The 16,880-nt window shown below is 38.1% G+C and overlaps 1 long non-coding RNA gene across 1 annotated transcript; it reads right to left on the bottom strand.

Annotated features, from left to right (window-relative positions):
• Positions 1-5,145: 5,145 nt before the first annotated feature.
• On the bottom strand, positions 5,146-16,125 carry LOC140636273 (uncharacterized). The gene is made up of 3 exons (XR_012033570.1): positions 16,074-16,125; positions 14,108-14,207; positions 5,146-5,225 (listed from the first exon to the last, which is right to left on the bottom strand). It is a non-coding gene; the product is annotated as an uncharacterized lncRNA (long non-coding RNA).
• Positions 16,126-16,880: the final 755 nt, after the last annotated feature.

The raw sequence follows: 16,880 nt of genomic DNA, 5'->3' as shown, positions 1-16,880 counted from the left end.
AATACAAAGACTTAAATCCAAATACAGTATCATCATATGACAGTGTCACTTCATTGCATTTAAGAAATCAATTCCAAATTATAAAATTACAGATAAAAGTTCAGTAAGCAGCATAGTATAGTGGTATCAGACAACTTGAATTCAAATCCTGATTAAGAATTTATTAGATGTGTGGCCTTGGCATATTTTTAACACCTCTGTGAAGAATAATAATAAGTATTTTATAGGGTAGTCGTGAGTATTATATGGATTCATACATGTAAAGTACAGTAGTTCCTGGCACATAGTAAGCACCATTAACCTTTTATTATTATTACTATTATTATGAAATAATAAGGGATTACCCGTGAGCATTTAGGGAAAAAAAGTAACAATTATCAGCAATAAATATCTATTCATAATAAATTATCTTTTATTTTATACAACTACTAATTCAAAAGATGTACACACCTTGCTCATTCCTTCTTTTGAAATTTCAGTTTTTACCTATGGAAAACAAGCTAAGATAATTTAAGAGGCTTTGTTAAAGGGACCTAGGAAGATCAGATATTAATTCAACAATTAAAAAGCCTGAAGCCTTTAACCCTGAAGCACCCTGTTTCTTACTTACTGATGACATGTCATACAATTATAAAAGAAGTCAGACTAGCAAGAAAATGCCTTCAGGGTCTCATGGAGCAAAGACCCCTCCAAGGACTCTAGACTCTGAGTGAAGATTAAAGACAGCAATATTCTATTAAAATAGATGACAACTGTCAATAAGAAGAAAAATAAAAGGGAAGTGGTGGTATCTAAAAAAGGCAATATTTTACCTTCTTGCTTGCTTTATATGTTAGATTTTATCTTAACCATTCCTGTAGGCTCTGAATTTATTCATATGTCAACCTTACTTATTCAAAGCACTGATGTCTGAATAAAGAAGTGCTTCTGTGTGCTTGTGTAGGTGTGTATTTTAAACAAAACTGGTTTTCTTGATCCTTTTCTTTAGATCCTGAATTCTCAATAAGTAACCTTCTTTAAAACAACTCTGTTCTGAGCAAATATGCAAGCACTGCCACCTACGGGTAGCTACCTATTTTAAGGCAGTCAAGGCACAGAGATTGCTGTGACATTTGAATGTCTTTCTAAAGTGAAACAACACACAATTGAGCATTATGGCTTAAGTTCTGAAACCATCCATCACCCCATACTCTCTTGAGAAGTAAGTAATCACAAGAAAAACTTCCATGAAACTTCCCTTCAGCCTTGCTTATAGGATCCTTAATCTTTCTTCCTTTCTCTTGTCAATGGCTTTTCATCCTGGTTGCTATCCCTTTCTACACCATATTATCTGTAAAACCTATTCTAAATTATAACAAGCTCTATTTTTAAAATTACAAATATAGATTTATTTGATGCACTAATGCCATCAATTATTCTTTGGTCTTTAATTAGATAATGAATTTCATATGAATTTTTTCTCATAGATTAAAAAAAAGCATTCAATTCTATTCTGTTTCTCTCATCAGTCTCCAGCCATTAAGTATCTGTCCTAGTAGGACTGGCAGGAGCCTTGAGTGGCACTAGATTCTAGAATCTTCTACCTACACTAGCACACAAACCTTTCATAAAAGAGAAAAATAACACAAAAGGTATTCACATTTGGCACCTCCCCTACATAGTCTTGTCTTTTAATTTCTTCTCCTAAAACCATTAAAGCCCAATAAAAAGATTTACTATCTCTTCTCTTTCCACTTTACCTATTTATGCAGGCTTATTTGGTCCTAGACTTACCAAAATTAGAAAGCCAACATATTGGCTACCATTTCCCAGATTGTGCTCAAAGTACAGGCTTTGAAATCCAATAAATGTTCTTATGAGCAGAACTAGCTAAATAATTTGTGAGGTCTAGTGTAAAATGAAAGCAGGGGGTCTCTTGTTCAAAATACCAGGAGAAAACTATTCAAGTTATTAAAATGTACAGTTTCTTCCTTTCTTCTATGGTCTCTCTCTTAATTTGTTATACTGTTTTTATTTGCTACTTAATGTCATTCTAAGTTTTAAAAAATTAAAATTGTAAATTATTATCCTGACTTCTACCATTCACATTTACCTTATGTAATAACAGTTTTTAAATACAACAGCATATAATGATATACAGAATCACTGAAATTACACAAATGATATTTCATAGTCATCCATACATATGTAGTCCATCCTTAGCAGAAGAGTGGAAACACTACACAAAACTAACTTAACTGCTTTTATTTCATTTCTTGGTACCAGTACACTCTACCAACACTCTCTACCTTTGGCATACTATTAAGTAAGGGCTGTCAGCACCCCTACTTGTACATAGGCATAATACTTGTCTGAGTTTCACTGAACTTCCATGCATTGTTCATTCACTGGAATTCTATGTTCATGGAGCACATTAGTTCCATTAAGTGAATGGAGTGGCAAGGTAAGGTAGACACACTTGTTAAGTGCATCACCTCTGTGAATTGTTTCCCTGGACTTCACTTACATAACACAATCTCAAAGATAAAATTATTAACAATTTCAAGATAGTGACAACAAAGTATTAAACCAAGCATTGAGCCCTTCTGAACATAGGGCCCTGTGTGACTGCACAGGTCATAATAAATAAATAAAATCTTAAAAAAAAAAAAAAAAAGAACATAGGATGTGTTCTAGGGCCTTCAAAATTCCCAGGCAAAAAGATTTTTTTATCCCAGATTTCAATAGCCAATCTAATAATCATTCAGAATTCATAATAAAAACCTTTTTGAACATGCAGGAAATCAGAATTTTATCTTAAGTGAACCCTTTTCAAGGAATAAAAAATGTATTTTAAGAGAATAGAAAAATATTCTAGCAAAACAAAGAAGAAAGACTAGGATCCCCCAAAATAATTATTCCTGCCCCAAAAGAGCAGTGAAGGGATATTCCAGGATGACAGCCACATAGCTGTTTTAGAGAGACCTAGTAAAGATTAGAGCCAGGGTGGGAGTGGAATGATTCAGGGAAAAGATGATAATAAATAAAACAGAGAATATGGCTGGGGGTCTGGGAAAACCTAAGGATAAAACAAAGACATTTGGCAAAGTGTAAAAAGGAGAATCTATTTAAACAGGAACATTCTCCACTGAGTGGCATAGGGGTAGTAACTCAAATCCCATAGACAAAGAAATATAATAGTGTATCACTTGGCTCTACAATGAAGCATTTGCATGTGTGCCTATGTCAGTTCTGAACTTTGATGAAGCAGTAGTCAAGTCACAGAAGTGCAAGAGATATACTAGGTGGGAATGCCTATGAAAGATAAAGGGGAAATTGGAATAAGCAGAAAAAGGTTCCACTGTTCAATATAGGTCTGATACCTGTAAAAGGAAAAGAAGAAAGAAGTAGGCTTGGGTAAGAAGAGTCCAAACTACAACATTACTTAAAAAAAAAAAAAAAAAACCCTCTCAACTAGCCCAACAGGGAGCTAAAAAAAGCCCTGTGCATGACTCTCATGTTGGACAGCAATGGCCAGCGTCTAGAACCCCCACCATGCTCAATCACTGACTACAGTTGCCCAGAGAGAGTCAGGAAGAGTATATTCTGTGCTTGAACTTTTTAACAGCTCTCAGACACCCAGCTGACTGCACTCCTTGATGCAGAAACCCTCTTAAAAAGAGAAGTAAGTGGCAAGCTTCCTCCAATATATATAACATTCTGACCCAGACCTTAAAAGACACCACCTCAAGGCTGTATCCAATTATTGCATCAGCTCAAAATCCAATTATTTTCAATGATATGCATTCCTTTGTGTCAAGTCCAGAGATGATTTAAAAAAAAAAAAAAAGGTGGGGGGAGTTTCTTATCCAATATACCAAATCATAGGGGAGGTACAGGATAACCACAATAAAAGCTATCTAATTATCAAATATCCTTAGTGATATGAAATTAATTTTATGTGGAAAAACCTCATGAAGGTCATTCATACAGATTATTTTCTTATTTACATTTAAATAACACAGTCATGGTGCTGAGCACCTCTCAGAAGCATTGATAACTGAGACTAATCACTTTAATATCCCTGATTTCTTGCCTTTCCCCAACAGGGCAACTATATTCTGCACCAAGACCTAGGACAGGAAACAAAGGTAGGTTCAAGGACTAAAAGGGTTCATGGAAAAAAAAAAAAAAAAAAAAGGGTTCATGATAAGGGATAAACTATATTAAAAACATATTAAAAAACATAAGCAACTGTGTATCTTTAAAATTATTGAATATGAACATATTTTATTACATAAAACTTTTATGTGATATGTAAACTTAAAAATTCATCTTAAACTTGAAAAAAAAAATGGTCTTATATTGTAAAAATTCCCAGAACTTGTAAGTGTCTTGGTTAGCCAATCTAGAAGACATCAGTTCTGCTGTCTTCTTGTCCATTCTCCTCATAGGTTTCTGGTTTTGTCCTCTAAGGGTTTCTTTTTTGTCTGTTATCCTCTAGATAACATCTGAAGTGAGCATAGCTTTCACAACCTACTTTAAGTTTGCATATTTGGAAGCTGCTTTAGAGGTCAAAAGAATCACAAGCTTCTCTGCAGCCCAGGCATGTGGAGTATTAAGCAATAACATTCCCTCAAAAACTCACTAGGCTTCTAACCTTTTAGTTTTCAAGGGATAAACATAGCCATACACAATCACAAATGGTCTTAAGGCTTGAGGATGGACATTTTATTTACTATCTCTTGCTATGCTTATAACACTCTCTGGTACAACCAGCAGCTATTGGAAGTCAACTGAGACATGAGTGGCAAGGCAATGTCCTTCATCTCATCTCCTCAGCTAGAAAGATTCCCAATGTCTGACAGTGATGCTTTAAAAGGGTTGGGGCCCTATTCCTTATCTTCTGGTAAAATTGACAGTTCTATAATTGCTTGAATTTTAATTACAGAATCAGTTTACTTTTCCAGCTGGGCAAGGCCCCAAATTACCAAATCCCCTCATCTGAGATTGCCTTGGGCACAAAGGCTCTCAGCAGAGTTATATTCCTTTCTATTTCTACTTGCAAACTAGCTATAGAAATAGCTATAGAAATAGCCTGAGTTCTCCTCTCTATTGTAGGGCCTTCTGAAAGAGGTAAGAAACAGTCAACAGACATTGAATTTTTCCTACCATTTCCCCCTAGAGAGTTCTTGGCTCACGTGGCCCATTATCTGCCAGTCCAGGTATCAGAAGTATACTTGCCACTGTTTAAAAAAGAAAAAAAAAGCCACCTTTTAACATGTGCAACATCTATATCCTTGAAACCATCAAAAAATGCACCTATTTAAGTTTCTGTTATATGTAGTATCCCAAATGCATATAACAAATTTTAGGTTAATTAGGATATAGGTTTAGCTGCATGAAAGATAAACCTGAGTTAATGTACCTTTGATAAGATCATTTCTCTCTCACATAGCAGCAGGATAGAATTAGGGGGGACAAACAGTGTGGCCCCTTCCTTTAAGGACATGTCTTTGAAAGTATCACATATCATTTTCCCTCACAAGCCCTAGGCTAGAACATATCACATAGCCACAGTTAAGTGAAAGGAAAGCTGGGGAATGGATGGCCATGAACTCCACTAAGTATCCCAACATTCTCCTGCTGGAGAATGCAGGAAAAATCCCTGAGAGATGGGAAATTGAGGATAATAAGTCTCTTCTGCCATTCTTCCCCAAGTCTTGTTCCCTATTCAACAGAGAACATCCAGGCTAATTCTCCTAATTTACTTCATCAAGACTAAAACTCTATTGTCCAGCACATAAGAAATTAATTTCTCTATGCCCTGACTTTCAAGGATCTTTAATGATACTTTTTTCAAAGCCAAGCTCAAATCTCATCTTTTTTATAAAATCTCAAGCTGTTCCAGCCTGATCTCTCCATTCTCTGTACTCTCAGTGATGCAGTTTAGCATTTCATTATTCTCTAATTTTTAGTATGCGTATGTTTTGTCCATAAAGAATAATATGGTCATTAGAAGAAAGTTCCATGATTTATCATCCTTTTTTGGTTTTGTCCTGCAACACATATTAAAGTGTAATAGTATAGAGATTGTTTAACAAATAATGATCAATGGACCAGAATCTTGTCATTAAATATTCAAGAATTATAACGGCAATAAGTGAAAGTACAACAAAGAATCTTTATTTTCTTTAATATCATAGTTTGGTAAATGTACTATTTGGGGTTAGATTCTTACAAATAAGTTTCTAAAAGTTCACAGAGACATTATTTCATTTTAAAAACATGTATTTCTGGGGTACCTGAGTAGCTCAGTTAGTCAAGTGACCAACTCTTGATTTTGGCTCAGGTCATGATCTCGGAGTGGTGAGATCAGGCTCCATGCTCAGCACAGAGTCTGCTTGAGATTCTCTCTCTTCCTCACTCTCTACCCTCCTCCCACTCATGCTCTCTTTCTAAATAATTGAGTTCTTTTAAAAAAATTAAAAATAAAACATGTATTTCTTCTCTTTATTAATATTAAAGTATAAAATTAGAAAAAAATACCAGAAATATAAGTAGGTAAATAAAATTATCTTTAATCTCTTTAATCATAGATTATACCTCTTAATACTTGAATACATATTCTTCAATGAAAGATATGATTTCAAACATTTCAATAAGCATTCCATACACAGAGTTTGAATTGTCAGTTATTAGAGCATTTTCTTAAGCAACTTAAATGATTTTTCTTACTTGTATCTAACAGGACTTCATCAAGCCTGCTAAGATTCTTCTCTCTATACTACTTTTACCAAGGCATATGCTTAAGCTGATTTCATTCTTTAAGGATTTTCTATAGACATATTCATGGCTTTCAGAAGTGTAGTGACAAATGATACCCATCTATAGTCATAAAAAAAGCATAGAGTATTTTATGTGTTTCATTTTTCTAGTCTAGGGCAATAAGCATCAATAATATAAATTTTCAAGCAAAAAGGGATACTTATACTATATATGTTTTCATATGTTTTATAGTCTTCACAATTCCTGGCAAGGGAAAATAAAATACATTTTCTCACCTTTCAAATAAAATTTCCAAAAGATGTATTTTCCCTTTAGGATGTTAACCATTAAATTATATCTACCCCCTCTTATCTACATCACAGATTTATATGAAAATAAATGGAGAAATAAATTTGAAAAAAATTTGAGCTCTTGAAAGGAATAACATTAATAACATTATATAAAGGTGAAGCATTATTTTATTTACAAAGTCAAGATTTGTTTTGAAATAAAAGTCACTCTACCTCTGTATTATATGTATATAGATATTTCTCAGAATCATTACTTTCCATATCAGAAGTCAGTTTATTGATTTCTTCCCTTTTCTCTATACAGAGTCCTCAGATCCAAAGTATTTCATTGAAATAACCTCTACTCTATATTGAGAAATAGTACATCCCACTGAGAATGAAAGGCCACCCACTTGTTTCAAAGGGGGAATCACAAACATGAAGATTGCTTATGAAAAACTTGAAGGGAATGAACCCACCGTGGGCAACAGAATTGCAAAAACGAATACTAGGCATGATATAAAATTGGAGGCAGTATATCCTGATAAATAGCTCTATTCCATTATTTTTTACTTATCAAACTGTTATTACTAACTTAATATTTTCCATATTGGCATTTGATGATATTAGAAAACCAGAGAAAGAACTGATTCCTAGGCAAAATGTGAGTAATTATTTAATAATATTTACTAATGCTGGTGTTAAGTATATGGGTATTTATTTTATTACTTACTAATTTTCTGTAGTTTTTTATAAATTGGCATAATAAAAAGTTGATTTGTCCCACGGTTTCAATCACTTCCATGTCATCAACTATGTCAGCTCCTTCCCGGCCAGAACTAGGACCAGCAAAGGAATTCACTTTATCACTCATACCTATTAAAAATGATCCATCTAATGTAGTGTCTAATTTTAACTGAATAAGCCACTAATAGATTTCCATATAAGGGAAAGCCCTGCCATTTTTTTTTATTGGTGTTCAATTTACCAACATACAGAATAACCCCTAGTGCCCGTCACCCAATCACTCCCACCCCTCGCCCTCCTCCCCTTCTACCACCCCTAGTTCGTTTCCCAGAGTTAGCAGTCTTTACGTTATGTCTCCCTTTCTGATATTTCCCACACATTTCTTCTCCCTTCCCTTATATTCCCTTTCACTATTATTTATATTCCCCACATGAATGAGAACACATAATGTTTGTCCTTCTCCGACTGACTTACTTCACTCAGCATAATACCCTCCAGTTCCATCCACGTTGAAGCAAATGGTGGGTATTTGTCATTTCTAATAGCTGAGTAATATTCCATTGTATACATAAACCACATCTTCTTCATCCATTCATCTTTCGATGGACACCGACGCTCCTTCCACAGTTTGGCTATTGTGGCCATTGCTGCTAGAAACATCGGGGTGCAGGTGTCCCGGCATTTCATTGCATCTGAATCTTTGGGGTAAATCCCCAACAGTGCAATTGCTGGGTCGTAGGGCAGGTCTATTTTTAACTCTTTGAGGAACCTCCACACAGTTTTCCAGAGTGGCTGCACCAGTTCACATTCCCACCAACAGTGTAAGAGGGTTCCCTTTTCTCCGCATCCTCTCCAACACTTGTGGTTTCCTGCCTTGTTAATTTTCCCCATTCTCACTGGTGTGAGGTGGTATCTCATTGTGGTTTTGATTTGTATTTCCCTGATGGCAAGTGATGCAGAGCATGTTCTCATGTGCATGTTGGCCATGTCTATGTCTTCCTCTGTGAGATTTCTCTTCATGTCTTTTGCCCACTTCATGATTGGATGGTTTGTTTCTTTGGTGTTGAGTTTAATAAGTTCTTTATAGATCTTGGAAACTAGCCCTTTATCTGATAGGTCATTTGCAAATATCTTCTCCCATTCTGTAGGTTGTCTTTTAGTTTTGTTGACTGTATCCTTTGCTGTGCAAAAGCTTCTTATCTTGATGAAGTCCCAATAGTTCATTTTTGCTTTTGTTTCTTTTGCCTTCGTGGATGTATCTTGCAAGAAGTTACTGTGGCCAAGTTCAAGAAGGGTGTTGCCTGTGTTCTTCTCTAGGATTTTGATGGAATCTTGTCTCACATTTAGATCTTTCATCCATTTTGAGTTTATCTTTGTGTATGGTGCAAGAGAGTGGTCTAGTTTCATTCTTCTGCATGTGGCTGTCCAATTTTCCCAGCACCATTTATTGAAGAGACTGTCTTTCTTCCAATGGATAGTCTTTCCTCCATTATCGAATATTAGTTGACCATAAAGTTCAGGGTCCACTTCTGGGTTCTCTATTCTGTTCCATTGATCTATGTGTCTGTTTTTGTGCCAGTACCACACTGTCTTGATGACCACAGCTTTGTAGTACAACCTGAAATCTGGCATTGTGATGCCCCCAGATATGGTTTTCTTTTTTAAAATTCCCCTGGCTATTCGGGGTCTTTTCTGATTCCACACAAATCTTAAAATAATTTGTTCTAACTCTCTGAAGAAAGTCCATGGTATTTTGATAGGGATTGCATTACACGTGTAAATTGCCCTGGGTAACATTGACATTTTCACAATATTAATTCTGCCAATCCATGAGCATGGAATATTTTTCCATCTCTTTGTGTCTTCCTCAGTTTCTTTCAGAAGTGTTCTATAGTTTTTAGGGTATAGATCCTTTACATCTTTGGTTAGGTTTATTCCTAGGTATCTTATGCTTTTGGGTGCAATTGTAAATGGGATTGACTCCTTAATTTCTCTTTCTTCAGTATCATTGTTAGTGTAAAGAAATGCAACTGATTTCTGAGCATTGATTTTGTATCCTGCCACGCTACCGAATTGCTGTATGAGTTCTAGCAATCTTGGGGTGGAGACTTTTGGGTTTTCTATGTAGAGTATCATGTCATCGGCGAAGAGGGAGAGTTTGACTTCTTCTTTGCCAATTTGAATGCCTTTAATGTCTTTTTGTTGTCTGATTGCTGAGGCTAGGACTTCCAGTACTATGTTGAATAGCAGTGGTGAGAGTGGACATCCCTGTCTTGTTCCTGATCTTAGGGGAAAGGCTCCCAGTGCTTCCCCATTGAGAATGAGATTTGCTGTGGGCTTTTCGTAGATGGCTTTTAAGATGTTAAGGAATATTCCCTCTATCCCTACACTCTGAAGAGTTTTGATCAGAAATGGATGCTGTATTTTGTCAAATGCTTTCTCTGCATCTAATGAGAGGATCATATGGTTCTTGGTTTTTCTCTTGCTGATATGATGAATCACATTGATTGTTTTACGGGTGTTGAACCAGCCTTGTGTCCCAGGGATAAATCCTACTTGGTCATGGTGAATAATTTTCTTAATGTATTGTTGGATCCTATTGGCTAGTATCTTGTTGAGAATTTTTGCATCCATGTTCATCAGGGATATTGGTCTGTAATTCTCCTTTTTGGTGGGGTCTTTGTCTGGTTTTGGAATTAAGGTGATGCTGGCCTCATAGAACGAATTTGGAAGTACTCCATCTCTTTCTATCTTTCCAAACAGCTTTAGGAGAATAGGTATGGTTTCTTCTTTAAATGTTTGATAAAATTCCCCAGGGAAGCCATCTGGCCCTGGACTCTTGTGTCTTGGGAGGTTTTTGATGACTGCTTCAATTTCCTCCCTGGTTATTGGCCTGTTAAGGTTTTCTATTTCTTCCTGTTCCAGTTTTGGTAGTTTGTGGCTTTCCAGGAATGCGTCCATTTCTTCTAGATTGCCTAATTTATTGGCGTATAGCTGTTCATAATATGTTTTTAAAATCCTTTTCTTTCCTTGGTGTTGGTAGTGATCTCTCCTTTCTCATTCATGAGTTTATTAATTTGAGTCTTCTCTCTCTTCTTTTTAATATGGCTGGCTAATGGTTTATCTATCTTATTAATTCTTTCAAAGAACCAACTCCTGGTTTTGTTGATCTGTTCCACAGGTCTTCAGGTCTCGATTTCGTTGAGTTCTGCTTGAATCTTTATTAACTCTCTTCTTCTGCTGGGTGTAGGATCTATCTGCTGTTTTTTCTCTAGCTTCTTTATGTGTAAGGTTAGCTTTTGTATTTGAGTTCTTTCCAGTTTTTGAATGGATGCTTGTATTGCGATGTATTTCCCCCTTAGGACTGCTTTTGCTGCATCCCAAAGATTTTGAACGGTTGTATCTTCCTTCTCATTAGTTTCCATGAATCTTTTTAATTCTTCCTTAATTTCCTGGTTGACCCTTTCATCTTTTAGCAGGATGGTCTTTAACCTCCACATGTTTGAGGTCCTTCCAAACTTCTTGTTGTGATTTAGTTCTAATTTCAAGGCATTATGGTCTGAGAATATGCAGGGGACGATCCCAATCTTTTGGTATCATTTCAGACCGGATTTGTGACCCAGCATGTGGTCTATTCTGGAGAAAGTTCCATGTGCACTTGAGGAGAATGTGTATTCAGTTGAGTTTGGATGTAAAGTTCTGTAGATATCTGTGAAATCCATCTGGTCCAGTGTATCATTTAAAGCTCTCGTTTCTTTGGAGATGTTGTGCTTAGAAGACCTATCGAGTATAGAAAGAGCTAGATTGAAGTCACCAAGTATAAGTGTATTATTATCTAAGTATTTCTTCACTTTGGTTATTAATTGATTGATATATTTGGCAGCTCCCACATTCGGGGCATATATATTGAGGATTGTTAAGTCCTCTTGTTGGATAGATCCTTTAAGTATGATATAGTGTCCCTCTTCATCTCTCACTACAGTCTTCGGGGTAAATTTTAGTTTATCTGATATAAGGATGGCTACTCCTGCTTTCTTTTGAGGACCTTCGAATGGTAAATGGTTCTCCAACCTTTTATTTTCAGGCTGCAGGTGTCCTTCTATCTAAAATGAGTCTCTTGTAGACAGCAAATAGATGGGTCCTGCTTTTTTATCCAGTCTGAAACCCTGCACCTTTTGATGGGGTCATTAAGCCTGTTCACATTCAGAGTTACTATTGAGAGATATGAGTTTAGTGTCATCATGATATCTATTCAGTCCTTGTTTTTGTGGATTGTTCCACTGAACTTCTTCTTAAAGGGGAATTTTAAGAGTCCCCCTTAAAATTTCTTGCAGAGCTAGTTTGGAGGTCACATATTCTTTCAGTTCCTGCCTGTGTTGGAAGCTCTTTATCTCTCCTTCCATTTTGAATGAGCGCCTTGCTGGATAAAGTATTCTTGGTTGCATGTTCTTCTCATTTAGGACCCTGAATATATCCTGCCAGCCCTTTCTGGCCTGCCAGGTCTCTGTGGAGAGGTCTGCTGTTACCCTAATACTCCTCCCCATAAAAGTCAGGGATTTCTTGTCTCTTGCTGCTTTATGGATCTTCTCTTTATCTTTGGAATTTGCAAGCTTCACTATTAAATGTCGAGCTGTTGAACGGTTTTTATTGATTTTAGGGGGGGATCTCTCTATTTCCTGGATCTGAATGCCTGTTTCCCTTCCCAGATTAGGAAAGTTTTCAGCTAGAATTTGTTCAAATACATATTCAGGCCCTCTGTCCCTTTTGGCGCCCTCGGGAACACCAATTAAACGTAAGTTTTTCTTCCTCAGTCTGTTGTTTATTTCCCTTAATCTATCCTCATGGTCTTTTAATTGTTTGTCTCTTTTTTCCTCAGTTTCCCTCTTTGCCATCAACGTGTCTTCTATGTCACTCACTCGTTCTTCCACCTCGTTAACCCTCGTCATTAGGACTTCTAGTTTGGATTGCATCTCATTCAATTGATTTTTAATTTCTGCCTGATTGGCTCTAAATTCTGCAGTCATGAAGTCTCTTGAGTCCTTTATACTTTTTTCTAGAGCCACCAGTAGCTGTATAATAGTGCTTCTGAATTGGCTTTCTGACATTGAATTGTAATCCAGATTTTGTAACTCTGTGGGAGAGAGGACTGTTTCTGATTCTTTCTTTTGAGGTGAGGTTTTCCTTCTAGTCATTTTGCTCAGTGCAGAGTGGCCAAAAGCAAGTTGTATTGGGAAAAGGAGAAAAAGAGAGGAGAGTAAGAAGGAAAGAAAAGAGAAAGAGAAAAAAGAAAAAAGGAAGAAATAAAAGAAGAAAAAGAGAAAGGAAAAAAAGGGGAGGTGGGGGAAGGAAACAAATCAAAAAGCAAAACAAAACAAAACAACAAAAAAAAAAAAAAGAAAGAAAGAAAGAAAGAAAAAAAGAACCACGGGGGAGTATCTTCTGATTCTGTGTACTTTAAGTCCCTTGGCTTCCCCTGGACCTTGTCCGTCTAGCTGGTGTTCTGGGGGAGGGGCCTGTTGTGCTGATTTTCAGGTGTTAGCACTTGGGGGAGCTGCTGTGCCCCTGCCTGGTGCAGGGCTCAGTGGGGGTTGTTTACCCCCTGAGGCCGCAGGAGGAACGACCCCAGTGGCGAGGCCAGCTCTGGAGCCCTGGATTCAGCCCCCGCAGGAACTCCGGAGCTCTCCGTCTGCAGGGCCTGGAGGCTCCGGGCGGGGCCGCTGATCTGCTCAGCTGGGGCAGGAGCGTCCTTGCTGTCCTGGGCCCTCCCGGCCTCTGCCTGTCCCCGGGGGGAAGCCGGATCCTGGGCTGTGTCCCGGTGCCCCGTGCTCCGGGGCCTGCACTGTTGGATTCACGCTCCAGCCCCGCAGCCCCCTCGGCGGAGCCGCCGCCCGAGCGACCCCCCCCCCCCCGAGCTGCTCCTGGAACCGTGCAGCCCCCTCCGCACGGAGCCTCTTCCTCTGCCCGAGCCCCCCCGAGCTGCTCCCGCCCCGCAGCCCCCTCCGCGGAGCCGCCCCCAAGCCCCTCCGAGCTGCTCCGGGTCCCGCGGTGCGCGCTGCAGCCCTTAGGGACCTCGGCACACTCTCCCGGGGCGCAGGTGTCTGTTACTGTCCCGGGGAGCCCGAGGGCATCCCCGCCCTCCTGGGTCCTGCTCCAACTCCCTGCGAGCCCCTTTCCGCCCGGGAAGGTCGGTGCAGCTCCTGCGTCTCCGGGACGGGGCTCTCCTGTCCTGGGGACCCTCGCCCCGGCCTCAGCCCGGCTCCTCGCGGGCCCCTCCCCCTTGGAGGCCTTTTGTTTCTTTACTTCTTTTTCCCCCGTCTTCCTACCTTGGTAGAAGCGCGAACTCTTCTCACTGTAGCATTCCAGCTGGTCTCTCTTTAATTCTCAGGCCGAATTCATAGATTTTCAGGATAATTTGAAGGTTTCCTAGGTAATTTGGTGGAGACAGGTGATTTGGGGACCCTACTCTTCCGCCATCTTGCCCCTCCTCCAAGCCCTGCCTTTTTAATCTCTTGCCTCTGTGCAATTTTTGTGATCTATTTCAAGTACACATCACACATGTTCATTAGCTCAAGCAGTCTGTAATACTCTCTGATGATATCATTTACATCCATTCCCCAAAAGGATTTCTTGGGAACTTCTGGCTTTAGGTTCCCAGATCTCTATATAAGAATACACCCTTTTTGTAGATATATATTTCTTCCTGCCTCATAAGACCTTTATTTTGATAGTCACATTGAAGAAGAAGGGCAACATAGAGGTTTTATTCAAATAACTTCATCTGGCCACCCAAAGAGTATCTTACACCTTAAATTGATCTTGAAAACAATTTCAAATGACAGCAAATATTTATTGAGCACTAACTATTGTCCTAGCTCTGGGATAAGCACTTCAGTTGCATCTTTTCATTTAATTCTTACAATAATAATGACACTATGTTTACTATATCTGGAGAGAAAATTTATTTCTCAGAGAGCTAGCATTTGTGTTATTACTGTGTTTTTGCAAAATTTAGGAATTTACAGTGGTGCAAGCCCTAGTCACTGGGTCTTATTCGAGGTGCCTTTCTTGCACATTCAAAGCTTCTTCATTTCTATTTTCCCTATGACACCTCTGCGATAGCCTCTGCCTCTCTATAAAACTGCTTAGGCCTGTTTACCCACATCTGTTTAGGCTGCATAACCGACCTCCACAGATTTCTGTTGTGTGTCTTATCCACTAGATTCCTCCAACAAACTCTCTTACTGCCACCCTCTACCCTAGGCTGCAGCCATCTATCTTTTATATACAAAGTGGATGAACACAGACTTCAGTCTCCCAAGGAATTTTTCATGGAGTGCTATTGTTGACGTTAGTTCCTCAAACCCATTTTTATGTCTTGATTCTACAGTTTCTCCAAGGCTGATTTGAAGGGAGCAAGCAGACCACCACTCTGGCTCCTTCATCATCCTCAAAGGAATCAGAAATCTTGATGTTGTGTGTTTATTTATTATTGAAAGCTACACTTATGGATGAAGCCACAGTTTTGTTTCATTAAATAAGCACTGCCCATGTAGAATTTCAAAAAAAACTACATGGGCAGTGCTTATTTAATTAAACCCAGAGCCAACTGAGGCCACATGATGAGAGGAACAAGCCTGTGGACAAGGCACACACAACATGAGCAGTCCATCTGTCTAAATGATCCTCCTTTGGGCCAGAGTATACTTAAAAACAACACAGAGAGCAGACATGAAGTCACAGGTCTTCTCTGCCTACCACAGGCTGCTGGAAACACACATACACAATGCTCTGAGCCACTCACGAAACTTAGTTATAGTTTTAAGTTCCGGCCTGGAAACTTTTGTAGAACAAGCATCAAGTAATTTTGCTAGGTCTTAATATCTGAAAACTTTTATATTAAAAGGGGAAAAACTCTCTTTCCCACTGTATCAACTGCACATTCTTCCTAAGCTTCCAGGGACCCACTTAAACCAAATACACTTTAAAGCCAGAACCTGTATTGAGCTGCAACAGTGGTACCTCATAGGCCTGGGACTCTATTACAGTTGCTGTGGTCAGAATTTAATGAAATGCCCTCTACTCCTCTATGACCCATAGCTATAGCCTTGCTAAGGTCTGCACTGCATGGCTCCCATACTTGTTGAATCCAGGTTAGTTCCCTAATATTTTCAAAAGATGTAACTCTTTAATTGAGCATCTCACTTTTGACTTAGACAAGGACTGAAACATATTTACTTAAAGCAAGTTTGGTCCACATTAAAATGCTATTATATAAAAACAGTCACTCACCAATGGGAAAAGCTTCCATAAGCTACCACATCCACCAGGGTAATACCTGCACCTATCACAAATGAGAGAAAAGACTTCATAATTAAAGCCATAGACATCAAAAGGATAATAAATAAATATTATGAATAATTTCATTCCAGTAAATGCAAAAACTTACAATAAACTAGATGAAAATGCTTTTTAAAAAATACAGCATACCAAACTGTCCCAAGAAAAACAAAATCCAAATAACTACATAAGGTATTTGAATTTATAATTATTTTCCACACACAAAAAAACTTTAGTCCAGAATTGTTTCACTAGTGAATTCTATCAAACATTAAGGAAGAAATAAAACTAATATCATACAATCCCTTTCAAATAACCTAAACAGAGGAGATACTTCCCAACTTCTTTTATGAGGTTAGAATAATCCTGATTCCAAAACTGGACAAGAATATATACGGAAAAAAAATTATGGGATTAAAATGCTTAAGAACAGCAAACAAGCAATAAAACTAAAACACAACTATGGAATGCGAGAAGTTATTTGCAAATGACATATCTGATAAAGAGTTAGTATCCAAAATATATAAAGAACTTATAAAACTCAACACCCAAAAAACAATGATTCAGTTTAAAAGGGGGCAGAATAAAATTAACAACAGAAGAAATGACTGTTGTTGCTGAGGATGTGGAGAAAGTGGACCCTCTTACCCTATGGTGGGAATGCAAACTGATAAAGCCACTCTGGAAAACAGTATGGAGCTTCCTCAAAAAGTTAAAAATAGAACTATCCTGTGATCCAGCAATTGCGCTACTAGGTAT

Source organism: Canis lupus, chromosome 7 (assembly GCF_048164855.1).
Source record: "Canis lupus baileyi chromosome 7, mCanLup2.hap1, whole genome shotgun sequence".
NCBI classification, from domain to species: domain Eukaryota; kingdom Metazoa; phylum Chordata; class Mammalia; order Carnivora; family Canidae; genus Canis; species Canis lupus.
Note: the sequence above shows the minus strand (reverse complement) of the source record. Positions and strands in the feature narration are given on the sequence as shown.